Raw genomic sequence first — 24954 nt, 5'->3', positions numbered from 1 at the left:
GTACAGAGGTTTCGTCATGCTCACCAGCAACACATCTAGAAAAAAAAATCCCCCGAGCCGCTCAACAAACCCCTCCTTAAATAGATGCTGGTCATACCATCAACAATAAAATGTAAAAAGGTCTTCCCACCCCGACACAGCCCAACTACAAAAACCTATACAGTAAAACATTGCAGTTATTTTGACACACCTCACAAATATCTAATTACAAAACTCCCCCAGCTAAACAATGTCCCAACTAACTAAATCAAATCAAACTGAAGATTCAACCCACTCCCCCCTCAGCTCTCATCAGATGGTTCAACCCACTATCAGTGGGTGATTGGTAAACTCCTCTCAGGTGAACATCATTAGGCCATAATCATGTGTGCACTCCATGACTAAGGCCTTCAGGAAGTTGACTTCAAGGGAGAGCGAGAGAGAGAGAGAGAGAGAGAGAGAGAGAGAGAGAGAGAGAGAGAGAGAGAGAGGTTAATGGACTTCAAAACAAAAGCATAACAAAATCAAAACTTCCTATTAGACACTGTGAGTGCGTACATCATATAGTGAGGGCGATGCTCCCCAGCACCCTCACGGGTATCAATTAGAAAATTCAAAGTGACTTCTTTCTTATCTTATCGCACTCACAAGGTTTTCAGAAAACTTGACCTCTGACCTTGAGAGGTTGAGGTCACTCACTTTCACTTTTCAATTAGTTTAACATTTAAACCTATTTTCTACACATTCCAGCACATAAAATAAAATATTTTTTGTGTTTTCACTCACTCTTTCAAACAGATGCAAGTAAAACACAGCAGAAAATAAATAAAGTCAAAGACTCAGCGGTCCTGTTGCTCTATTTTCACCTGTAAAGCAGGAGCAGGGTAGGCGGAGGGTTACTCTGGTGCAGGTGTGCTGCGGTCAGTTGAAGAATCCGCGCGAGTGTCTCTGTGAGTTTCCCATTACGTCATAGCTACTCGGTGCTTGCTCGGAAGTTTAGGGGTTTTTTTCGCTGTAAAAAGAAGTTTTCTTCCCACGCACGATGGACGCTAATGTTTTTGTCACTTTTTATGGAATCAAACTCAAAGTAAGGTCAGTACTTCCACACTTTAAACGCTGCACGCTCATACTCTCTCCCGCACTCGATATATTATCCATTGTTGATCTGCACACAGCTGCTGTCACCAACGTCGCACTCGCTAACGTCACTGTCATGAGACATTCTCGCAAAAAAAATCACGGTTTTAGTAACGCAGTAACGCAGCGTTCCTACGGGAAAGTAACGGTAATCTAATTACTGATTTTGCAATAGTAATCCCTTACTTTACTCGTTACTTGAAAAAAGTAATCAGATTACAGTAACGCGTTACAAGTAACGCGTTACTGCCCATCTCTGCTTTTCAGTATCGACAATGGCTGGGCATATTTTTAAATTATAATGAATTGGAAATCATAGGGAAAAAAGTGGTCAATCTAAATGCCAGTAAGCTGTACTTTCTCAATGCTAGAATACTTATGCTGATGTAAAGATAGACGTACTTTGGTCCCTTAATGCAGAGTGATGAATAATGAAAGATACAGACATAAGAAAGTTCACAGCACACACTGCGTAATTACAATGATGCAACAATGATGAAAACTAGGCAAAACTTTTATGAACAAAAACTAACAAAATTAATGCTTAAATTTTAACTTAAACTAATAAAGAACTGTTGTGAAAAAGAAGCTAAATACACGGTGCTTAAAATAGAACTGTATGGACAGCTGGTGTGTTCAGGGTTATTAAAAGTGGACTGAATGGAATCCACCGATGAAAGAGTGTCAACGATGATGTGATAGCTGGGCAGCCCGTCAGATTAATTTCCTGCTTGATAAAATGCTAATTAACTGTCAGACAGGCAGCAGACTTCTCTCTGTTAATCAGATCCACGACGGCAGAATAATGAAGAGTCTCTCACTGTAAGATTTTTTTAGACATCCTTTTGTCCAAAGGAGGACCTGTTAGGACGAAGCACAAAGAATAAAGCAAAGTATTAAAGGAAATAAGCTCCAAATGCATAAAAGAATAAAAACACAACCTCAAGTGGAAAATGTTAGAAAATGAATTTGCTACCCACACATTTCCTAATTGTTCATCTAAGTGGGGGTTTCAGTTAAAGGTCCCCAAACATCTGTTTGCAGTTGAGTCTTGTGGCCCTGCTCCACTACTCATTAGACCCTTCATGGAGAAGAAGAGCAAAGACAAAGTGCAATTCAACTGAGCGTGTCACAACAGCAAAGCTCTCCAACAACAGAACAGCTGTCTTTACAAATGACTGCTCCATGCTGTGGACTGATATCTCAGTTATCATTATTTATTAATCAGGGATTGATTTATAGCACTCATACTGAAACAGACAAACTAGGCAGCTTCACAGATGAGATAAAATAAAAAGATCAGCCATGGGAAAATAATAGTGCAAACTTAAGTATTTAGGACCATAACTCTGTTTAGATTCTACTGTTGCATTCTACTTGCATGCCATACACTGTAGGGTTATATACTACGTAAGATTACATAAGACTGTTGCACTAGTTTTTGCATTATCTGAACTTTTAGACTTTGCCAAGCCACTGGCCACACAAATTCTTCAACATTTTAATAATTTAACATGCATAAATACCACAACACATACTGTATTATTCCAGTGCTTGAGGAAAATTTGTTACCTTGCTAGTTAGCTGGCTGTCATTAAAAATGACAATTGCAACATGTTATGATTATGGACGTGGAAAACGTATGTTTCTAATTAGACATTTAATAGCCTACTAACTTCTTCTATGGTGTAGATGAGCTTAATATGCATGCACACCAAAAACTACTACAGCACCTGTACAGCCTATGCTTAATAAAAATGTTATCTTGTAGGCAGGTTAGTTTGCTATTATTGACACTGCAGTCTGGACTGCATAAGGTGAATAAACTATCTACCCTGCTTTGTGGATACATGGTTAAGAAAACAAATGAACGTATGGATGGATAGATGGAAGGCATTGCGATCAGATGATGTATTCTCCTACTGGCTGAAAATTAGTTGGCAACAAAACCAAGAAGGTGACCACTGAAGTTGAGAAGTACAGCATTCTATATCCAACTCGCATACCATGCACATATACCTGTCATATGTACAGATTCATTTAGGCACTCAAAATAGAGAGTCTAAACGTGGAGCCGATGCTTTTACTCGTGTATTTGTGTTCATATTTGTAGCATTTCTGTTTTGGGTTAGTTTCTGTTCATGCTTGTGCCTTCCACTCTTGAATTCGCCTTGTCTTTACAGCCTACTGTAGTCTTGAATGCTATTCACACATTTAATGGCAGTCCCTTAAAGTAGACATAGCACAGTGCTTTATCCAGTGAGTCATCCAGGCAGCATGCTGATGTGGTTTCAGCTCTGTCAAACAGCAGGTGGTGAAGGCAGCCTTCTCTGACTTGAGCTGGAAACACAGACGCTGATCAATAACTTGCTGTCGGGAGCTGAATGTATGAGCTTCCATCTGTGCCAAAAAAGGCCAACTGTACGTCTATCAGGCTATATTGTCCTTATCTCTTCAGCCTGACAAACAGCTTTTTCCTAAGTGTTTGTGTTGTCACCGTCATTTAGAGTGTCTGTTAATGTAACGTATACGCCATCGGAGATCCTGGTTTCTAAACAGATGGCAGTTCAAACTTTTGTCTTGGCATTTTATTCTTGTAACTATGCTTCACGTTGTCAGACTTCAGCATGGATTTAAGGGGGTTACTGGAGTTTGACCATTCAGCGTTCAGACAGAGTGCATTACTCAGTGCAAAATACCTGTATTGAACAGTAAATAAGGAGCTATTAGGCCAGAAATTCTACTTGAAGTTTTGTCAGTCCATTACTGTGGGTGACTAAAGGTGCTTAGTAAGTTCAGTTTAACCTCTTGTTGTCTACCAGGGCGCCAGTGAAGGTTAGGGTTAGGTTTGCATCTACACATGTATATGGAATTTTCACTTCTTTTTTTTCACTTTTATGTATATCAAACCTAAACTGAAGTCTTAAATTTTAAAGAAAACACATGTAAGGACTATAATTGAGACGTAACATAACACGTAACTCTTGGTTACTTAACCCAGGTTTGTTTAACATGCAGCTAAAATGCAGTCCTAAATCTTCATGTTTTGCCTGGTTTGCTGGCGATCTTCACGATCGCCACTTTCTTTACAGACAACATTTACTTTACAGACAATAAGATAATGTTTCAATGGATAACAATCTGCATTCCTAGGGAGGCAGTGACTTTTTCTATTCTTTTACAAGCCTATGAGAAATTATGCAACTCCATCCATGGGTGGGCTTTGTGACTTTTTAACTTAAATAAAATAAAATTTTATCTTTATTTTAACTGAAAGGAATGTGTTCTAAAACCAATTAATCATTTGCACATTTTTATGAGACTGGATTGATGTTCTCCATTCTAAATGCATCCCCTGTACACTGAACTGGACAACTGAAGGTGCTGTTGTGTTGCCATTCTGCTTTTCATGCTTTGCATCTGGTTGTGCTCTGTATATTGTAAGTATTAATCCAATCAAATACCTAAAGCCAACATTTAAATAACTCTGCAAACAAGTATTATATGCATATTCTGATAGACAGTGCTGTGAAGGAGACTAAATGTTCATAAACACTGTTTACCCACCTCTCAACTCTAAAGTAGTCTTTGCCCAACCGACTCTGAGTGTTTATACACACTTCACTTTGTCACACTGCACACCTGTTGGTGAGCTCTTGTGCTTGTTTTGTTTCCTGCTAGAACATTGTATTTTCATGTCATCAGTGTGCTCTTAGTAGAAAGCAGCATCTATCCACCAACCATGTGTGCAGGCAGTAAAACAAACACAACCAGCTGAGAAACTCGAGAGGCAAACACAGCAAACAATATCACAAAGAAACAGAGAGCATCTGTTTTATAAAATCACAGAAAATGTTTGAGGAAGAAAAAGAAGTAGCTCTGGATCTGGTTGAGAGACGCGCAGTCTCGTAGAGGATGAAAAATTGAACACATTGAATACAGGCAGTAACACTGTGTGGTAAAGCAGCTACAGAGTGTTTTTCATTTCTGTCCTGATCAGTTAAAAACCATCAAATTCGAGTGGATTACTTTCTGAAAACATCTATTAATAACTCCACATAATATACATATGATGTTATGGTCCAAGATTTTATAGTGAGACAATATTTGATGAAAGTTTTTGCCACCGAAAAACTTCCTCATCACAGCTGTGAAAAAATAGTGTAAGGTGAGAAGAGGTGACCTTTGATGACATCTTGTTTTCTTGTTTTTTGTTTTGTTTTTTGTAGAAGGATGTAAACATGTTTATTTCTGTTGTGTTTGTTAACACAATGCCACACTGCCCCTCCCAAAGTCGGGCCATCCAATGCTCAAAACAACAAAACAACCCAAGAGCTGCATCTAAGACTCTACAGGCTGCATGCTAAATGTTAAAAGTTCATGACAGTGCAAACTTCTGGAACAATGCCCTTTGAATAGATGAAACTAACATGGAGATGGACCATGCCATGTTTGGCCAAAATCAGACCAACTGTCATGGAGGCCTGTTGATTTGGGCTTTTTACCCCTCTACCAAACATCTTAGATGAGTTTAAACCTCAGTGACCTTGACTTTAAGAGCAGAGGTCAAGTTTTCTGAAAATCTTGTAAATGTGATAACTTGAGAACAATGGGAGGATTTTGAAATTGATACCTGTGGTCTACTAAAAGTCTGAAAGGGTGCCAGTTATTTTTTGTTTGCAGCCACAGGACCTGGGCACCGTCCAGTCATTGAATCAACCATGAACTCCTCCATATACCAAAGACAGCATGACTCAATCTGTCCGATATATTGGATCATGTACTGGAACAGTGATCCGCTCCAGCAAATCTACAGCAGATTGGCAGAAAAATAAAAGAATCAAGGTGCTGCAATGGCTCAGTCAGTCCAATTCCCAGCCTGACTAAAATGTGCTGATGGGACCTTAAGAGCACTGTGCATAAACAAAAGCCCACAAACCTAAAGCCCCTTTTCCATTAGTACCTACTCAGATTGACTTGCCACGACTTGACTCGGATCGACTGGTTTTCCATTACAATCCGTGTGTGCGTGCTTGTTGTTATAGCAACAGGACATAATCAAATTACATAATTAATATGCGACACAAACGCTACAACAAAGGTGGACGTCGAGGCAAGAATATACCCGCTGCTCGGTTGCCAGGTTTCAAAAATGGTGGTTTTAATTTTTGTGAATGAGACACACTCATCACTCGTCCAGTGATGCTACTGGCCAGCCAATCGGTGGCATGAAGCATGATGACATCACATTTTAGTAACACTTTAGTGATGACCTAATGGAAAACCTAACTGAAAACTGTGGCGAACTGTGCCGAATTGATCTGAGTAGGTACTAATGGAAAAGGGGTTTAAATGTACTGAATCGGCAATATAAAGAAGCATGGGTCAAAATTCATCCACACGGATGTGAGAAACTCAGCATTTTACTTCCAGTCATTGAGGCTTCAGATTTTTCTACATAGACCTGAATCCTGATGTGTACAGTAAGAACTGTCTTTACATGTGTGTCTGGCTAAACTAAATGGCTAAACTATACTAAATAATAGCTTCCTTTTACAGTGAGCATCCTGAGGAACCAGTGTCCACTTGATTTAAAGAATTCCTGGGCATTTAAAAAAGAATGAAACTTCACCAATAAGTCACAAATTAACCACTTATCCAAATACCTTTGCTGCAAAAACAGCTCTGACCTATCAGGGAGGATCTGGGAGTCCTGTGGGTTACAGTAGACACTTTGGGTTTCTGGGTTGAACACCTTGGGGTCTTTGTCAGGTTGCTCGAGCTGTTCCTGAGCATGTTTCAGAAGTATGACAGTATGTATTGTAGTGCTTGAGGAGCTTGCTACCATGTTTGCTCTGCAGTCGTGTTTAGGTTGGTACCTGTCAACGTAATATCCACAAGAATGGCAGTTTCCCAGCCAAGTCTTGCGCTGTTATTGTCTTTATTGTTATGGTGAATATTTGAGACATTTATAAAGATTATTGTGTTCAACAGGAACCAGTGGGCTTAAAGTTTTGGGTTTTGTCTGTAACTTATTGATATTAACGTATGCTAAATTGTTTGAGTTTTCCTGCATTGACAGCTCTTTTTTCCTTTGTTTCTGCCAAGTTACTTGTTTAACAGAACAAAGACCCCAGAAAGTCTGTCTGGGATTGTTTAGCTCAGTTGTGAACTGCATTGAGTCTCTAAGTACCAACAGTTTGCTGGAGAGGAAATTAGGGGATTTAGGGTCACTGCTGAGCACTTTAACCAAATGAGCTTTACTGTGTGAGAGCTTTAGTGTGTGAACAGGCCTCATAATGAGCTGCTGAGAGCTTCAGTCCTGAAAATCACTGAACAAACAGTCATCATGGAGGGGAGTCCGGCTGTTAAACTCAGCACTGATCCAGATCACATCAGATAATGTGACAAACCAGCGGTCCCTCTCCGTTAGTTTGGATATCGTCAATGCCCCCTGCTGACCATAAATCACAATGCTGCTGTTGTTGATGCTGGCTCTTGATGATCAACTCTGACTGCAACTGACATCTAAAAATTTTCTGGCCTCAAGACATTCAAAAAGATTTTGAGCTTGTTAAGTGATGTTTATAATCCTGAACTTTGCTCAGTTGTTAATCAACCTTTGCAGCCGTCTGTGAAAAGAACCATTAAAAAAGATGTGCAGTAAAGCATACAGTGTGAATAACAGCTGTCAGGTGAATGTTGCTGTTAAGATGAAAAAGTAAAGATTCTTAAAATTAGCACTCACAGTTCCCTCTGTGTCTCCAGTTAAAAGTGCATTTTTTACCTATTCTTTAGACTGGAATTTGGCTTTAAACAATTACGATCTGTGCAGAAGGTAAACAATGGAAGACAGTATTGGTATAAAAAAAAGGATTCAGCATTAAAATATTTGAGGTTTTCGATATTTGTCAGCAGCTCATAGACTGTGGACTGCTTTTGTTAAAAACTGTACAAGATTCTGAAAGAGTCCGATTAAGCAGTTCAGCAGGATTTTTTTGTAATACAGCCAGGACTGCAGAGGTGGCAACAAGATGGTCTCTCATAGTGAATGGTAGCTAGCAGAGACTGGAGGTTGGCAAAGTGAGTTGAGCAGGTGGCTGTGGAATAGGGAGCTGGTCTGGGAAGCTTGGAAGCTGATGGTTCACTGGCAGGTAGCTAAGTGAGGCTGGCAGTAGTGGGTAATAGATTAGAACACACAAGCTACTATGAGGTCAAACAACACAAGGAAAAATGTGCTAACCTAGATTCTGGTATTGTATTAGTACCACACCAAGCAGTCTGGTGGAAAATCTACTGGAGACCTGAGGTTTATTTACTATGTATACTTGATTGGTGTTCTCTAAAAGGAGCCGGAAATCCCATCACTACTACAAACATACTGTTACTCTGTGTATGTAGAATAAAGAAACATTTGTTTACTCAATTTCAGTGACTGTATAGGAAAACACCATACTCCTAACGTTTTGTGCTAACAGGAAATGATGCAATACAATGAAGTACTTCAGAAATATTTCCTTTGCTTTATTTCCTTTTGGCAGTGCAGTGTAGATGATGTATTTCAACAACACACTCAAAAATCAGTTGACCAAAGGGAACATGTCAGAGAGAGGTGTGGATTTGTGATGCAGCTTACATTTTAAAGGAGCTTCTAAAGAAGCAAATCGTTTAATTTACAGATCCTTTTAGGATATTAATGTAAGTAAACAACTTTTATAATTTACTCAGTTGAGTCAAAGCGACAATGTTCTGGACTGGTAATTGTGTAATCTGGGGCGGGATGGATGGGTTAACAAAGCATCAAACTGTCACTTTATCATAGAAAGCTGCTGTTTATTTCCCATTTTGAATGGTAAATGGCCTGCATTTGTATAGCGCTTTTCTAGTCCCTAAGGACCTCAAAGCGCTTCACACTACATTCAGTCATTCACCCATTCACGCACACATTCACACACTGGCGATGGCAAGCTACATTGTAGCCACAGCTGCCCTGGGGCGAACTGACAGAGGCGAGGCTGCCGGACACTGGCGCCACCGGGCCCTCTGACCACCACCAGTAGGTGGCAAACGTGGGGTTAGTATCTTGCCCAAGGATATTTGACACACAGCCAGGAGGCAGCCTGGGATCGAACCACCGACCTTCTGATTAGTGGCTGACCTGCTCTGCCACCTGAGCTACAGCCACCCATTTTGAACCAAAATTAATGCTTCTTTTGATCATAGCAGCATCAGAATAAACATTTATAGCCCACTCTATCTTTTCTTTAACCCTAAATAAATCTTTAAACGAAAGAAGCTCAGTGAAATTATTACCTTACTATTACCTCTTCCAGACACTAAACCAAGGCACAATGTACATTTCAATTCCTTTAATTTTAAATATGTTTATATTGTCTATCCTGTAAAATAGTCAGATGTCTATTCATATTAATGTACAGAATTCACCTGCTTGCTGCTACTACTGCACATTCACCCAATGTATATACTACATATACATATATATATATATATATATATATATATATATATATATATATATATATATATATATATATATATATATATATATATATATATATATATATATATATAAAAACACCCAGCACGCCCCTGCGGGCGGTTTATCCTTCAAGCTCGGGTCCTCTACCAGAGGCCTGGGAGCTTGAGGGTCCTGCGCAGTATCTTAGCTGTTCCCAGGACTGCGCTCTTCTGGACAGAGATCTCCGATGTTATTCCCGGGATCTGCTGGAGCCACTCGCCTAGCTTGGGAGTCACCGCACCTAGTGCTCCGATTATCACGGGGACCACCATTACCTTCACCCTCCACATCTCCAGCTTCTCGTGTTCCTTCTTCCTGATATTGCTGTCATTCGGAACCGCTACATCGATCACTACGGCCGTCTTCTTCTGTTTGTCTACCACCACTATGTCCGGTTGGTTAGCCACCACCATTTTGTCCGTCTGTATCTGGAAGTCCCACAGGATCTTAGCTCGGTCATTCTCCACCACCCTTGGGGGCATCTCCCATTTTGACCTCGGGACTTCCAGGTTATACTCGGCACAGATGTTCCTGTACACTATGCCGGCCACTTGGTTATGGCGTTCCATGTATGCCTTGCCTGCTAGCATCTTGCACCCTGCTGTTATGTGCTGGATTGTCTCTGGGGCATCTTTACACAGCCTGCACCTGGGGTCTTGCCTGGTGTGATAGACCCCAGCCTCTATGGATCTTGTACTCAGAGCTTGTTCTTGTGCTGCCATGATTAGTGCCTCTGTGCTGTCTTTCAGTCCAGCTTTGTCCAGCCACTGGTAGGATTTCTGGATATCAGCCACCTCCTCTATCTGCCGGTGGTACATACCGTGCAGGGGCCTGTCCTTCCATGATGGTTCCTCGTCTCCCCCCTCTTTCTTGGGTTTCTGCTGCCTGAGGTATTCACTGAGCACTCGGTCAGTTGGGGCCATCTTCCCAATGTATTCTTGGATGTTCCTTGTCTCATCCTGGACTGTGGTGCTGACACTCACCAGTCCCCGGCCCCCTTCCTTCCACTTAGCGTACAGCCTCAGGGTGCTGGACTTGGGGTGAAACCCTCCATGCATGGTAAGGAGCTTTCTTGTCTTTATGTCAGTGGCTTCTATCTCCTCCTTTGGCCAGCCTATTACCCCAGCAGGGTACCTGATCACGGGCTTTGGCCAGCCTATTACCCCAGCAGGGTACCTGATCACGGGCAGGGCGTACGTGTTGATGGCCCGGATCTTGTTCTTACCATTCAGCTGACTCCTCAGGACTTGCCTGACCCTCTGCAGGTACTTGGTGGTTGCAGCCTTTCTAGCGGCCTCTTCATGGTTCCCATTTGCCTGCGGGATCCCCAGGTACTTGTAACTGTCCTCTATGTCTGCAATGTTGCCTTCTGGTAGTTCAATCCCCTCAGTTCTGACTACCTTCCCTCTCTTTGATACCATCCGACTACACTTCTCCAGTCCGAACGACATTCCAATGTCATTGCTGTATAGCCTGGTAGTGTGGATCAGTGAATTGATGTCTCGTTCACTCTTGGCATACAGCTTGATGTCATCCATGTACAGGAGGTGGCTGACAACTGCTCCGTTCCGTAGTCGGTATCCGTAGCCAGTCTTGTTAATGATCTCACTGAGGGGGTTCAGGCCTATGCAGAACAGCAGTGGGGACAGAGCATCTCCTTGGTAGATCCCGCACTTGATGGTGACTTGTGCTATGGGCTTGGAGTTGGCCTCTAGTGTTGTAAGCCACATCCCCATTGAGTTCATGATGAAGGCTCTTAGGGTCCCATTGATCTTGTACAATTCTAGGCATTCCAGTATCCAGCTGTGGGGCATTGAGTCATAGGCCTTCTTGTAATCAATCCAGGCAGTGCACAGGTTGGTCAGTCTGGTCTTGCAGTCTCGGCTGACTGTTCTGTCTGCCAGTAGCTGGTGTTTTGCGCCTCTGGTATTCTTGCCAATTCCTTTCTGTGTCCCACTCATGTATTGACCCATGTGCCTGTTCATCTTAGCCGATATGATGCCTGACAAGAGCTTCCATGTAGCACTGAGGCAGGTTATTGGTCGGTAGTTGGAGGGGACCGGTCCCTTCTTGGGGTCCTTGGGGATCAGGACCGTCCGGCCTTCAGTTAGCCATTCCGGGTGTCTCTCGTTAACTAGCAGCTGGTTCATTTGTGCTGCCAGACGCTCGTGGAGTGCAGTCAGCTTCTTCAGCCAGTAGGCGTGAACCATGTGTGTGTGTGTGTATATATATATATATATATATATATATATATATATATATATATATATATATATATATATATATATATATATATATATATATACACATACATACATACATACATACATACACACACATATATACACATATATATATATATATATATATATATATATATATATATGCCCTCCAAGGTGCTCAGGAACTTTTACTCGTGCACCATAGAAAGCATCCTGGCGGGAAACATCTTAACCTGGTTCGGGAACAGCACCATGCAGGACAGACGAGCTCTACAGAGGGTTGTGCGGTCAGCTGAGCGCACCATCCGCTCCGAGCTCCCTGACCTGCACTCAATCTACAGCAGGCGGTGCTGGACCAAGGCCAGGAAGATCGTGAAGGACCTCAGCCATCCCAACAACAGACTGTTCTCTCTGTTGAGGTCAGGAAAGCGATTCCGCTCCCTGAAGACCAACACAGAGAGACTGAGGAGGAGCTTCTTCCCGCAGGCGATACGGTCTCTCAATCACACCACCACACAGTACTGACCCACACATATGGTTCTTACACACACACTGGACTTTCTGGACTTTGGTTTTGCACAACACTGGTCACTATATTCTTCATTTCCAGTTAATACTTGTACAGCTGCTGTTATTGTGTATATATTTATTTATATTTAGATTTCTTCATACATTCTTATATAATTCTATATTGTGTATTGTGTATTTTGTTGTACAGTTATTTTATTTTCAACTTTAATTTATATATTTTATCTTATTCTTCCCAGTTAAATTTACCCTTCATTCTAATTTGTGTTGTACAGTTATTTCATTTTTAACCTTAATTTATATTTTATTCCTTCCTAGTTAAATTTACCCTTTTTAATTTTGCATATTTATTTCCTATCTTATTCATAGCCTTTCCTTTTTTTGTTTTCTTTAGGTCACGAGTAGTTGTCCAAGCATTTCACTACATATCGTACTGTGTATGACTGTGTACGTGACAAATAAAATTTGAATTTGAATTTGAATTTGAAAAATTTGAATTTGAATATAATGTTTTTCCTCTACACCCCCCCCCCCCCCCCTCCCAATTTTTTTGCACATGTCGAGGAGTGTGTCAGGCTACATTTCACTGTGTTTTATACTTGTATAACTATGCATGTGACAAATAAAGAGCCTTGACCTTGACCTTGACCTGCGCTATATTAGGCTCCGGTTGGTTAAATTGGACTGTGACTTACCTGTCTGCCCATTAGGTGATTTGTTATGTATGAAATTCATAAAATGTTATAATTAGTTGTTATGGCACCAAGTAAAAGCAAGCAGAAATGAGTAAAGTAAATAAAATGTTTTTAACTCCAACTAATGTAAAGCAGGTGGTTTCAGCTTTGTGGCCCTTTCCTGCTTTCGATTTTGCCTCATTTTTTTTTAGTCACTACTGGCCTTTTTAACAACTTTTGTTAAATTGTAAGTCAGCAACCTTTCACTGAGCGGTCATTAAGGATTTTTCTATTTAAAAATGTGAATGAAGGGAAAGGGAAACCTCACACGCAGACTCATAGACAAGGTAAAGTACATTCAGCCTGTTCTTTGCCAGTGAAGGACAATTCTTCTTGATGTTTCTGCTTTCATGATAATTTCTTTGTACAGCAGTCTCTGTCCTCACACTCAGCCAACAGAAACATCTTTGTACCGTGACTCTCTTTTTCCAAATGGAAGCCATTTGGAAGACGCTGTGACATTAATGTGCAGGTCCTTGCAACATGTCCCAGCACTGTAACATTTATGGGACACATTGGTGAACTAGCCTCTGAAGTGCAGTGTGAAGAAGATGCCCATCTCTCTCTTTCCCCACCGCAGGGAAAAGGGTAACACCACCTGGGTCTGGGTGCAGTTCCCCCCTCCAGGGGCAAGGGTACCTAGACCCGGTTCGTAGAGTACGCTTGGGGAGTGTGATCGTGTGTACAGCGTCTCTTTATGTTTGTCTCCACGTTGGTTGAGTGTGGAGTAAGTGCATATGAGAGCATGAGGGTGGGGATGGATGTTTGTGTCTGTGTGTGCCTGTATTTCTGTGTCTATATGTCAGGTTGGGTGTCAGACGCCACCTCTCTGGGGACATCTCAGGCCCTCCAAGGTTTGGAGGCCTATCTCCCCCCACCACCACTTCCCCTGCCAGTGGCGGACTCCCTCAGATATCGGTGCGTTGGTGGTTCTTTGTGTCTGGGGATGGGCGTCCAGGTACACACACCGGCTCACTCCTTGGCGGCCGCTTATCGGGGCCTGGAGCCTGGGGCTCGCTCGGGCCACTTCGGAGGTGGGGTGCCCCCGGCCTCTCGGCCTGGGGCTCGGTCACTCAGGCACAGCTGGCTGCCAGCGGAGCTCACAGGCACGTCACTGCAACTCCCCCTGGCTTCTGCTCCGTGGCTGCTGAGTGAGCCCTCATCTGGGACTCTCCTCAGCTCTTTCTGGGACAGTGGCGCGGCTGCTCCTCTGTTAGTCTTCCTTGGTCTCTTGTGTTCTGGGGGCCTCTGGATGTCTGGAGTTTTGATCTCCTCCATACCTGCCCTGGAGGACGGGGGCTATGGCCCCCCCACACCCTCTAGCAGATCATTACATGAAGGAACCTTTTAAAAAAAAACAAGCGCGTCCATGCTCACAGGTGTACACACGGGTGATCACACCCACAAACTACACCCTTTTTGGCTCCTACCTCAAAGCACACTGTGTTCTGTTGATCTTATGTGCTGCACAATAATGTTTAATATTTAGTATTTACAGTCATATTCCCATATATCATTGTGATGTTGTTTATTCTATTACTCTTGTTCTCTTCTGCTTGCTTTCTTTTTTCTTTCTCAGCAGGTGATCCAGGTGATTGATATGTGCATTTTTTTTCTCTGCCCATTCTGTTGGTTTTTGTCTTTTGCCCTTCTCCCCCGTCCCTCTTCTCAGCTGTTTCTCTTTCCCTCTTTCTTTCTCCCCTTCTTTCCCCCAGTCAAGTCTGTCCCGTATTCAGTAAGTGAAAATAAAATAAACAATAAAAGGTGAATCAAATGGACCATTATGGCAAGGCTGGGATGGTCAATTTGGTAAAGTAAATCCGTTGGGCATCTTTCTTTGCCTTTAGACAATAATTCTGATGGCAAAAGAGCCAAACGGGACAGGCAAAAAAAAAAAAAAAAGATGCTAATCAATGAATAATGATCTAAGTTTAATGATTTAATAGTGACTACGCTTAAAGGACCCTCTAGTCATGTTTATGAAGTGTGATCAAAAAGCTGTGGAATTTGGCCCATGAAAAATTACATAATCTGTAAATGCAGTCCTGCTCATAGCCAGGCAACTTTATTTTTAAAGAAATGTGAAAAGAAATGGTATTAACTGGATAAATGGTATAAAGGTGTAAAAGCCAACAACTATAGAAACTATTTGTAGGCTTCTATACTTTTATTAAATAACAACCTTTTTCCATGTTCCACTGACCTGCTGTGAACTGAATAAAGGACCCTTTTTACTTAATTAGCACATGTTCCTTCAAAGTGTACCAATTACACGCTGTTGACCTTTATCCTCCAATTAATTAAGGATTATATTCAGAGAACTCAATTGTTAATTTAAAGTTACATATCACTTCTTTTGCAAGACATTGTTAGAATATTAGAATTATAGTGTCAAAAACATAATACAGGCTGTTTTTATGGCCTCCAGCTATGTTTTATTGTGGCTCACTGACAAAGATAAGGATGTGGTGTGACACAGGAACATAAAGTCTGTACAGGGACTGCAGAAAAGTTTTAAGCTCTTTAATGAAAGGGATTTATAAGCACTGGACTAAGGAACAAATTAAAAGCGTGTCCCTGTTTGTATCCCTTATGCTGTCAATGAATGTACTCCATTATCCGAGAAGCCAAAGCTCTATTCCAGTCTTTAAAAACATTAAATCTTAAATACTGTTTGATGCTTTTGTTGGTTTTAAGCTCTAGTTTTTGTTACAGTGAGCTCCTCTTGTTTGCATTGAGCTGAAGAATTGTACCCTCGCAAGAGAAATGCATCAATTACCATGTTTGGTTCGATGCTCCAGTCCAGCAGATGCCACCAATGCGGCAGAATCATCAATTGTTAGATGGTTTGTAGGATCTTTATGCACTGCTACATATTTGCATAGCTGAAAAAATAAGACCGTAACAGAAGCAGTAGAAGCAAACCAGGAAAACAATTCCTCTTATTTGTAAATATTATGAATTCTTTCAAATTAATTGAGATGATTCTTCTATTTGGCAGAGAAAAAGTCTACTGGACAGAATTTGTGTAAGTAATCAAGTCCAGAGAATATTAGCTGAAGTATAGAAATGCCAGGAATTAGTTTACTGAGTAGTGACAAGCATATTTCTTCCACTAACACACAGTACATTTCAACTTATCCAGTTCTTCTTGTGTGTAAATAAAATGCAATTAGGATTTTCTTTTTCCATATGGGTTGCAGGGGTCTAAGCCTTAGCCTTCAGTGCCTGGAGCTAAATGCTTTGTCACTGTGCAAGGAAATCCAAACCTGCTGCACAGAATGAGGCTTATTTTGACTTAACAAAGGCATGAATACCACAAACATGATCAACAGGTCCTTTTTAGTGCCTCCTGTTAGCTGAGGTGAAGCTTTGTAGCCCCCCCGTGCTCCAACATGCGTCAGTGGTGCTCCTATGCACAGCTTACAGACAGCTTTGCAGAACACCATCTACATGTTGTAGCTGTGTACCCTCACCATGGGGTCAGTGTCACAAGGAACCAGTCTATGGGCTACTCTCGCTGTGCTGTTGATGGTCATTCATCCCGCCATGTTAAAGAAAGAAGATGTACAAACAAACAGCAGAAATGAAACCAAGTGTGAAACGTGTCTACTGCAGCCACCATCTGTGCTCCTGCTCTATTTTCTGATCTTTGATGTTTTTCCATGCTTCTTTCTCTTCTGGTAAATGCTGCTGTGATTTCCTCCCTTTTCTGGCTCACTTTTCAGCCAATCAGCATTTGGTCTACATATTTTCATGTATTTTTATTTTTATTGGAACTTAGATTTTTTTTCCAGTTTAAATAAAACTTTTTAGATCAAATATCTCTTTTACAAGAGTCTCCAGGTGAAGAAAGACTGTCTTGATCTGAGCGAGTGTCTGATGTGTGGTATGTTTTTCCACTTTCCATGGTGTTCAGGTTCTGCCAATGGGGGTGGAGTTTCATGTCTTACCCGGTACCTCCACCTGTGATTCATCACCTGTAATCAGCAGGCCGGCATTTAAGACCAGCTCAGCCTTCGATTTATCGCCATTTTGTCTGCTATCTCCGTGGAGGTAAACTCAGTTGTCATGTTTCTTGGGTATCATTTGCCTTCGTCGCTTGTTTCGCTGTGCGACCAGTTTTCTCCTTTGGTTTTGGATCAGTATTCAACTCACCTGCATTAAAGAGACTCACCTCGTCTCGTCAATGCTAGTCAACTGCCACCACGCTACTGCTCCTTCACCTGCCTGCCCTCTTGCTCGGTGCTCAGCTTAGATCTCTGGAACAGAAGGTTGGACTCCCAAACTCACTTGCCTCGTGGTTCAGTTGGATTCACGCTCAGTCCCCCTCCCTGATGTCAACTTACACTCTGACCTGCAAGTAAACTTCCTCCACAATCACAAATTACCTTTGGAAGCCATTTTCCATCCAGCACTAACCTCCCCCTCTCTCTCTGTTTCAGTTATTCATGCCCTGAGTCTCCTGCTTCAGTTCTTCATGTCCTTACACATTCCTGAATTAAATAAAGTTGCATTTTGTTACTAATCCAATCAGTCCCTTGAGTCTGCTTCTGGGTCCACCACACATACCGGCCTCTCAGCCTCTGACAAGACAGCAGGATGAGCAATAGATAGTTTGGTCCCGCCTTCACTGTTGTGATTGGTGTGGGGGTAGGATGAGCAATAGATTTACATTAATAGCATATCACATAAGTCTGGTCAAGTCAGGTGGTGAAAAATTCTTACATTCGGTTTTTATTTGCATTTTTTCCAGTGTCACAATGTTTGTGGGATTGGGTTTGTAGATAGAGTTTAGACTAAAAGCTACATTCACACTACTTTACGGTTTGCATAAAAAGTGTTTTGAGTGGTATGTACTACTATATATATGCCAGATAAGGTCCTGCCCTCTATTTACCTTCTGCCCAGTGAACTGTAATATTGGAGCTTCAATTTGCCTAATTCAGAAAAACAGCTGTTTTCACCCTTTACAGTGAAGGTTAGTCGGCTCACGGTCTACGGTCAGAGAATGTCAAACTGTAACAGGCCCCGAGTCTCACCACCACTGGGACAAAAGCATCATCACCACTGTCATCATCATTATTTCTAATCGCAGAATATTTGTGTTTCCACTCTCTCTGGGTTTCTATCAGCAGCAGCAGCAGCAATGACTCAGGTTTTTGTCTTTGTCAGCAGCAAGGTTATTCTTTAAATTTAGCAGGTCACGTCCAGTCTCATCTATTCACAAAGTTTTTCAGAACCCGCAGGTCACCCAGCGTGCACATCATCATTTCCTGTCAGTGACACCACACTCGTGTCACGGACACATCAGAAGCCAAGGATTCAACAGGTTTGTGCAAAATCAGATACCCTATGTTAGGGCTGCAGGATTTTGCATAAAATGAGAATCACGATTCTCTCACGATTTTCTTTTCCAGTATAAATATTTATTGCACTTATTAGCTGCACATCAACTTCGTAACAGTTGAGACTGAACATAAAAACAATAAATAAACATAAAAACAACAAATGTCTCAGGTTTTGTTGTTGCCGCAAAATGTTGTACTGCTTGAAATTCCGTCTCCACTGTTGCTCGACGCTGCGTGTATAGAGCAGGTAGTGCAACAATAGAAAAACAGTTGCGGGACGGCACTGTGTAGCGTTTGTCTAGGGTGTTGATCATTTTCCTAAATCCCTCGTTTTGCACAGTGTTGATGGGAGCCATATCTTTGGTCAGGTGATAAGTGATAGCCTCCGTAATTTCTTTGTGCCTGCAGGAGTTCGACGTGTATAGGGAAGCGCTGTATAAGGTTCCCGTTATTGATGTTTGGGTGGTTGACCGGGACGGATTTTCTCCTGTCACTTTCTCGTCATCCCTGACGTGCTCTCCGTTGTTTTTTCCCTGCTAATTTTAGCATCACACGGCACAGCTTCTGTATCACGTGGTATAAGGCTCCGCCCTTGTCATTTGTTGAGCAGGAAGAGTGAGCGCTTGTTTTCATGCAGATTACGTCCCGGATCAAAATGCGGTACAATCGTCGCCGTCTTTTTTTTTTTTTTTTAAATCGTTGTCATTTGGAAATGAGATCACACATAAGTATGAATCGAGATCGCGATTTTCTAACGATTAATCGTGCAGCCCTACCCTATGTTGTCCCAGAAGTTTCCTATCATGTCCAAAATGTTTGTTTTTCTCAATTTCCAAATTCCCTCATGTGTGGAGTTGATTTTAGGTCACTGTGGTTGAAGGTCCATGGCAGGGTTCAATCTTCAAGCCCTTCTTCAAAGATTTGAGGTGTGTTTGGGCTCATTATCCTGCTGCAGCATGATCCTTCCCCACAAAGATGCAAACTGCAGAGTAAAGCATTTCTATGAAGAATGGAGGGCTGCTCTCCCTTTCTCAGTGGAAAAGTCGATTTGGACACCCCCTGATTTGAATAATATTTCACTGTGGGTTTGATCATCACAGTCATGTTCGAAAGGTTATTAACGGAATTGAATCTACTGAAATGTTTTCCTGGACAGAAAGTTTTTGGTGAGGTTTTGGCAAGAAAACTTCTCAATTAGGTTAGAGAAAGATCGTGGCTTTCATTAAAGTGTGATTCTCACTTTTGTTGAAGCTGTATTTTCTTGGTTGCCGGCTGACATGACCCCTCAGAGGATAACACTCTGAAAAATATATATTTTAATTTGAGGTGTATTTTGTGCCTGCAGAGTTATGTTGTCTATAACAAAAGACCAGTGGACTGCTTTAATGGCACTATTACACATTTTTCTGGTTTGTTACATGTTATCATTCTCAGACTTCTGCTACTCTTCTAACATGGATTAATCATTAACCTCAACTTTTAACCCCATTTTTTGGTAACATGTAGGGATGTTGCAACTCACAAGAAAAATTTGACCACATCTTCAGTTCTTGAAATGACAAAACACGTGACCACTGTAGACACTAGTAGTAGTAGTAAATTCTATATCTATGGCAAAGTTGCTTTATTCGAATCTCTGTGTATGAAGCTTGGTTGTCATTTAATGGTGTTCTCAATTGTAAACGTGTCATAATCTAAAGTCTTTTAGACTGGTTTTACTTGACTAAATATACGATTATCATAAATCTGAAATCGATTCAGTTGACTAAAATATAAAGGTTTGTTATGTTTTTATCACACGGTTCACAAATTGTTTTATTTTCCTTGAAGCTTGTCCTACCTTTCTACAAAATGTCATTATTTCTGATTGGATCTCATCTCTCAGGAACATTTTTATTTCATTTGTTTGTTAATGAAAATGTAAATCATCGCAGTTTTTGTCCTCGTGCATTACTTTTTATTTACTTATTGTCATGTTTTTGTCAGAAAGAAAAGGTCATTGACTAAAATGATTTCTCAATGAAATAAACACTGTGTATTTCTGCTTTCTTCTCGTTATCTTCTTCCTCCTTCTTCATTTTCCCTCTCCTCCTCCTCTAAATCGGCTTTCTTCTTTTTCTTCCGCCATCTTTCTTCCCATGACTTCTTGAGCTTATTCCCCCGTCATCATCGTCATCTTCTTCATCTTCCTCTCATTTTTTGTACTTCTTTTTGAAATTCCATAAACTTTATTTTTGACCTTCCTCTTGCCTGGCAACTCCATCTTCAGCATCATTCTCTCAGTATACCCAGTATCCCTCCTGCGCACATGTCCAAACTAAGTGTCACCTCTCTTCTCTGTCTTATATACTCATTCTTAATCCTGTCCATCCTTGTCACTCCCACTGAAAATCTAAACTCAGTTGCCTCTGGCACCATCTCTTGTCTAGTCGAACCATGATTTGATGCCCTTCTTTGCACAGAATAACAATCTGACTTCTGACTCTTTCACTTAGATCTGATAACATGTTTCTTGTCAGAATGCTGTTTGATATGCGTTTTCTGTAAAAACTTGAGGCACGGCCATATTTCTAAGGGGTAAACGGCAGCTGTGGATTGATTTTGTTGAATATGTCGACTGATTCCATCCCAGCATCTTAATGTTGATCAGTGGAAGGATAAAACTCAAAGAAATCTGATCTTTTCAAACAAAGGAGTCAACGTGGTCAGTGCCACTAATCTGCTTCAGATTGATCGCTGACACAGAAATAGACCAGAATCTGAAATACTTTTTTCCTTTTAACATTCAGAGCATCACACAAATCACATCAACCCCTTTCTCTGATATTTTCACCTGTTTGGCAAGCCCAGATAGAAATCTTATAAGAACTATGAGACAAACCATGTGATTAAAATGCAGTCTATCTCTAACCCAATATCAATAGCAAGAGGAAATTTGAAGTAAGGAAAAGGTAAGGAGATACTGGCATAGAAAAATCTAATTTACTGACAAACACAACATACTGAGCATCACCAAGTGTATGAATACAGATGAACCTTTCAACCATATGAGTGCATTAATGTGCTGCTATAACAGCCTCCGGTCCTCCGCCTTCTGTCTTTCCTGGAGATTCTAAATATGCTGCTGGGATTTTCTCTCTTTCAGACACAGCGTTAGTTCAGCTCTGACACTGCCTGATAAGGTCAGCAGAGCTTGCAGTAGGCATTCCAGTTCATCTCAAAGGTGTTAGACGGAGTTAATGTCAAAAATCTTTGCAATTCTTGCTCATCAAAGTGGAAAAAAATAGTTCTTTCTTTTAATGCTGGTTGCTTGTAAGCACTGCAGCACTTTATCTATGTGTTGGAAGCAACAAATTGTCCAAACTACTCTTGTGCAAGTGCAGCACTGACTTCATTGGCTATAAGGGATATAAAACAGGAATAAAACATGACAAATTGAGTGTAGACAGTGATGTTAAATATTTTGACTACAACACACATAAGAAAAGTATGTCTGAGTTGCTGCATGTGTTTCTCTGTCTGTTGCTGCCATCTGGTGGCCACACGAAGAAATGTAGAATCAGCACACCGTGCACTAATGCCGAGTAAAAAACATAAAAAATGTCAAGTTAACTGCTCAGCTTACATTTTTATATGTATTTTCATATAGATATACAGTAGCTACTGATGAGGTACAGTATGCATTCAGTTACACTGTGCATATTACACGGTACACATTTTCACACACAATAAATATGTAAATATAAAACAAAGTGCACACTGGGGAAAAATACATTTATTTTTTATGTTTTTTTATTTTTAAGACAAAAACCATAAGCTAATTAATTTCAGGTGTAAAACGGCAATTCCCTGAATGACTGTGGTATGAAAAAAATATTTTAATTTTTTAAATCTTAGACAGGGCTTCGGTTCACCTGGCTTTTTCAATACTCACAGCAAGAGCCATATGCTTCAGGTGACCATATAGGGGATATCCCTTCTTACTGACATCAGAGAGGGCAAGGAGTTGATAAAATGTCCGAAACCGGGTGTTTAAAGCAGTTTGGAGTCTGAGAAGTTTTTAATGATAGAAAATATGGAAAAGCACAATTAGTTTAACTGGAGCGTCAAGCCTGCACTCTATGATCCCAAACAGAGGGATTAAAGACTGTGTGGGTGGGGCTTCTGCGCTCACAAACAGAGACGTCCATGCAAATGATAACCCTGTTTACTTATGCCATTAATGAATGTTAATGTTAATAGCATATAAACATATGGGAGTGAAAAGAGGGAAGTGGAGGTTAAGTGCTCAGTGCATCATGGGAATCAGCAGCATAGTTAATGGAGGATTCAGCACCTTCTGATACTGTAAGTGGATTCAAAAGGGAAGTTTAAAGCCGAATCTTAAACTACAGAGCATCTGTGTCCTGAAGGCTGATAGCTGAAGGCACTGCCTCCCATTCTACTTTCAGAAACTCTAGGAAACTCTGTCAGAGGTAAGTCTAAGAGTGAAGTGCTCTAAAGGGATAACATTATACTTCGAGGTCTTTGAGATATTACAGGGCTGTGTACTTATACTAGTACAATTCTGGATTAACTATGAGCTAATTGAACAAAGTCTACTATGGGAGGGATAGGGTCTCCATTTCTACTCCCTATCAGCACTCTCACTGCAGTGCGTTGGATTAATTGAAGGCTTCAAAGGGAGCTTTTAGAACAGCCTGATAATAATTAATTACAATAGACCAGCCCTGAAGTAACAAATGCATGAATCTGTTTTCCAGCATCACTCTGAGACAGAATAGTTGCTATTGCTCAAAAATTTTAAAAAAGAAAAAAGACTAGTGCCAAAGTGAAAATACATTGTTCACTTTGGCACTAGAAATTATCCAGACTAGAAAAACACAGAGTTAAGAGCAAACGTATGTTTCTCTAGTTACTTAAATAAAACAAAATAACTAACTAATCATTAACCTAAAATACAGAACTCAGTAAACACTGGTCACAGTCTAATGGAGGTTAAATACTGGATTACCTGTAATATTACCTGCACATTTAGGATTAACATTCTTCCATAGATGACATTTGTGGCCAGCATTAGCACTGCTAGCACTAAAAACCTGCCTGTCTCCCGGGTTAATGTCCATGTCCCTGTGCATTGCTTCAGCTCTGTGGTTAAATGCCAGTTTACTCTGTGATGAAGCTGCACTGTGTTATTCTTAATACCCACTGCCATTCTTTAATTCCCAGTACTGTTCATTCTCAACAATGCAGGGCATCAATAACAGCCAACACATGAAGCATTTTTAATCTTTTGATTTTATTACTGCAAATATAGACATCACATTTACTTATTTAAGAACGCATGGTATCCTCAACATATTTACATGACACTGGCTAAGCAGTGGCACCAGGCAGCAATAAAGTATAACAGTGTTCATGGAGTTTTAGTGGATTTAATTTATATTGAATATAGTTTTGTTTTTTGTTTGTTTTAGTTCCTCTGTTTCATAAAAATCAATGACAATAAATGTGTAAAGGTCTGACCTTTACACATTTATTTTTTAGCACCATAAACAATATCTGGACAGCAGCTGTTCTTTCTTTAACCACCTTCTGGCTTATCTGCTGGTTTCAGGGTGAATCGGTCTTTCCGAGGATTTGCTGGGATTTCTGCGCTTGTCTCATTCTCTCCTCGAAGAAACTCTGCAGGTGTTGATTCCTCTGCTCCAACCTGATGACCCACTGCTCCCTCAGTCTGAAGGCAGCATTCACAGCAATGACAGGAGAGAGAAAAACAAGGAGGAGGTAAAGAATTAGCCGGTGATTACGATGAAAATACCTATTTAAAAAAGAGATATGAGTGTGGGTTTCATCAGAAACCCTTTAAGGTGGTTTATAATACTATGACACAAGATTTAGCAATGTCACAGTTCAGGTGAACGATGCAATTATGTTGTTAAAACTAATCTTGTATGCTCAGCATTAATGCGTGACATTGAGGCTCTTACCGTGTCACTCCATACAATGAAGCACTGAGCTCAACTCAGCAGGGAGAAGGCAGCAACAAGTACCTCAGGGGAATCAATTGAGTCAGCAGTGGCAGGTGTGTGAGCTACACAATGAGCAGCAGTGAGAGTATGGCTTTTAAGCTTAGACTTATTTTTGAGTAAAAATAGTATGTATGTTTAAAAGATAGCTGTGGCCACTGCTGCTGTGAATTGCTGTGACAGGTATGCGTTTTTTGTTGGGGGGGTTTGGGTTTTTTTGATAAAACATCTATTTGCTGTATCAGATTGTACAGATACGTCCCTTTCTATTGTAAAGTTGGATATTTGAAGATGGCAGTGTATTTAAAACAGCTGCAGTTCCTCACATGGCCACTTGAGGCTATCTCCAAAAGTGAGTGAGTCACCTTTCTGATTTTTTAGTAGACTGCCACTCTCGCCTGTCACAGGGCAAGACACACAGTTTACCTTTGACAG

General features: G+C 40.9%; 1 long non-coding RNA gene across 1 annotated transcript; it reads right to left on the bottom strand.

Moving 5' to 3' along the window:
* Nucleotides 1–322: 322 nt before the first annotated feature.
* Nucleotides 323–2208, bottom strand: LOC113025037 (uncharacterized). The gene is made up of 3 exons (XR_003272752.1): nucleotides 2097–2208; nucleotides 1938–1977; nucleotides 323–401 (listed from the first exon to the last, which is right to left on the bottom strand). It is a non-coding gene; the product is annotated as an uncharacterized LOC113025037 (long non-coding RNA).
* Nucleotides 2209–24954: the final 22746 nt, after the last annotated feature.

The sequence above is a fragment of the Astatotilapia calliptera genome, chromosome 7, assembly GCF_900246225.1.
Source record: "Astatotilapia calliptera chromosome 7, fAstCal1.2, whole genome shotgun sequence".
Classification (NCBI taxonomy): domain Eukaryota; kingdom Metazoa; phylum Chordata; class Actinopteri; order Cichliformes; family Cichlidae; genus Astatotilapia; species Astatotilapia calliptera.
The sequence above is the reverse complement of the archived record's forward strand: the minus strand, read 5'-3'. Positions and strand labels throughout refer to the sequence as shown.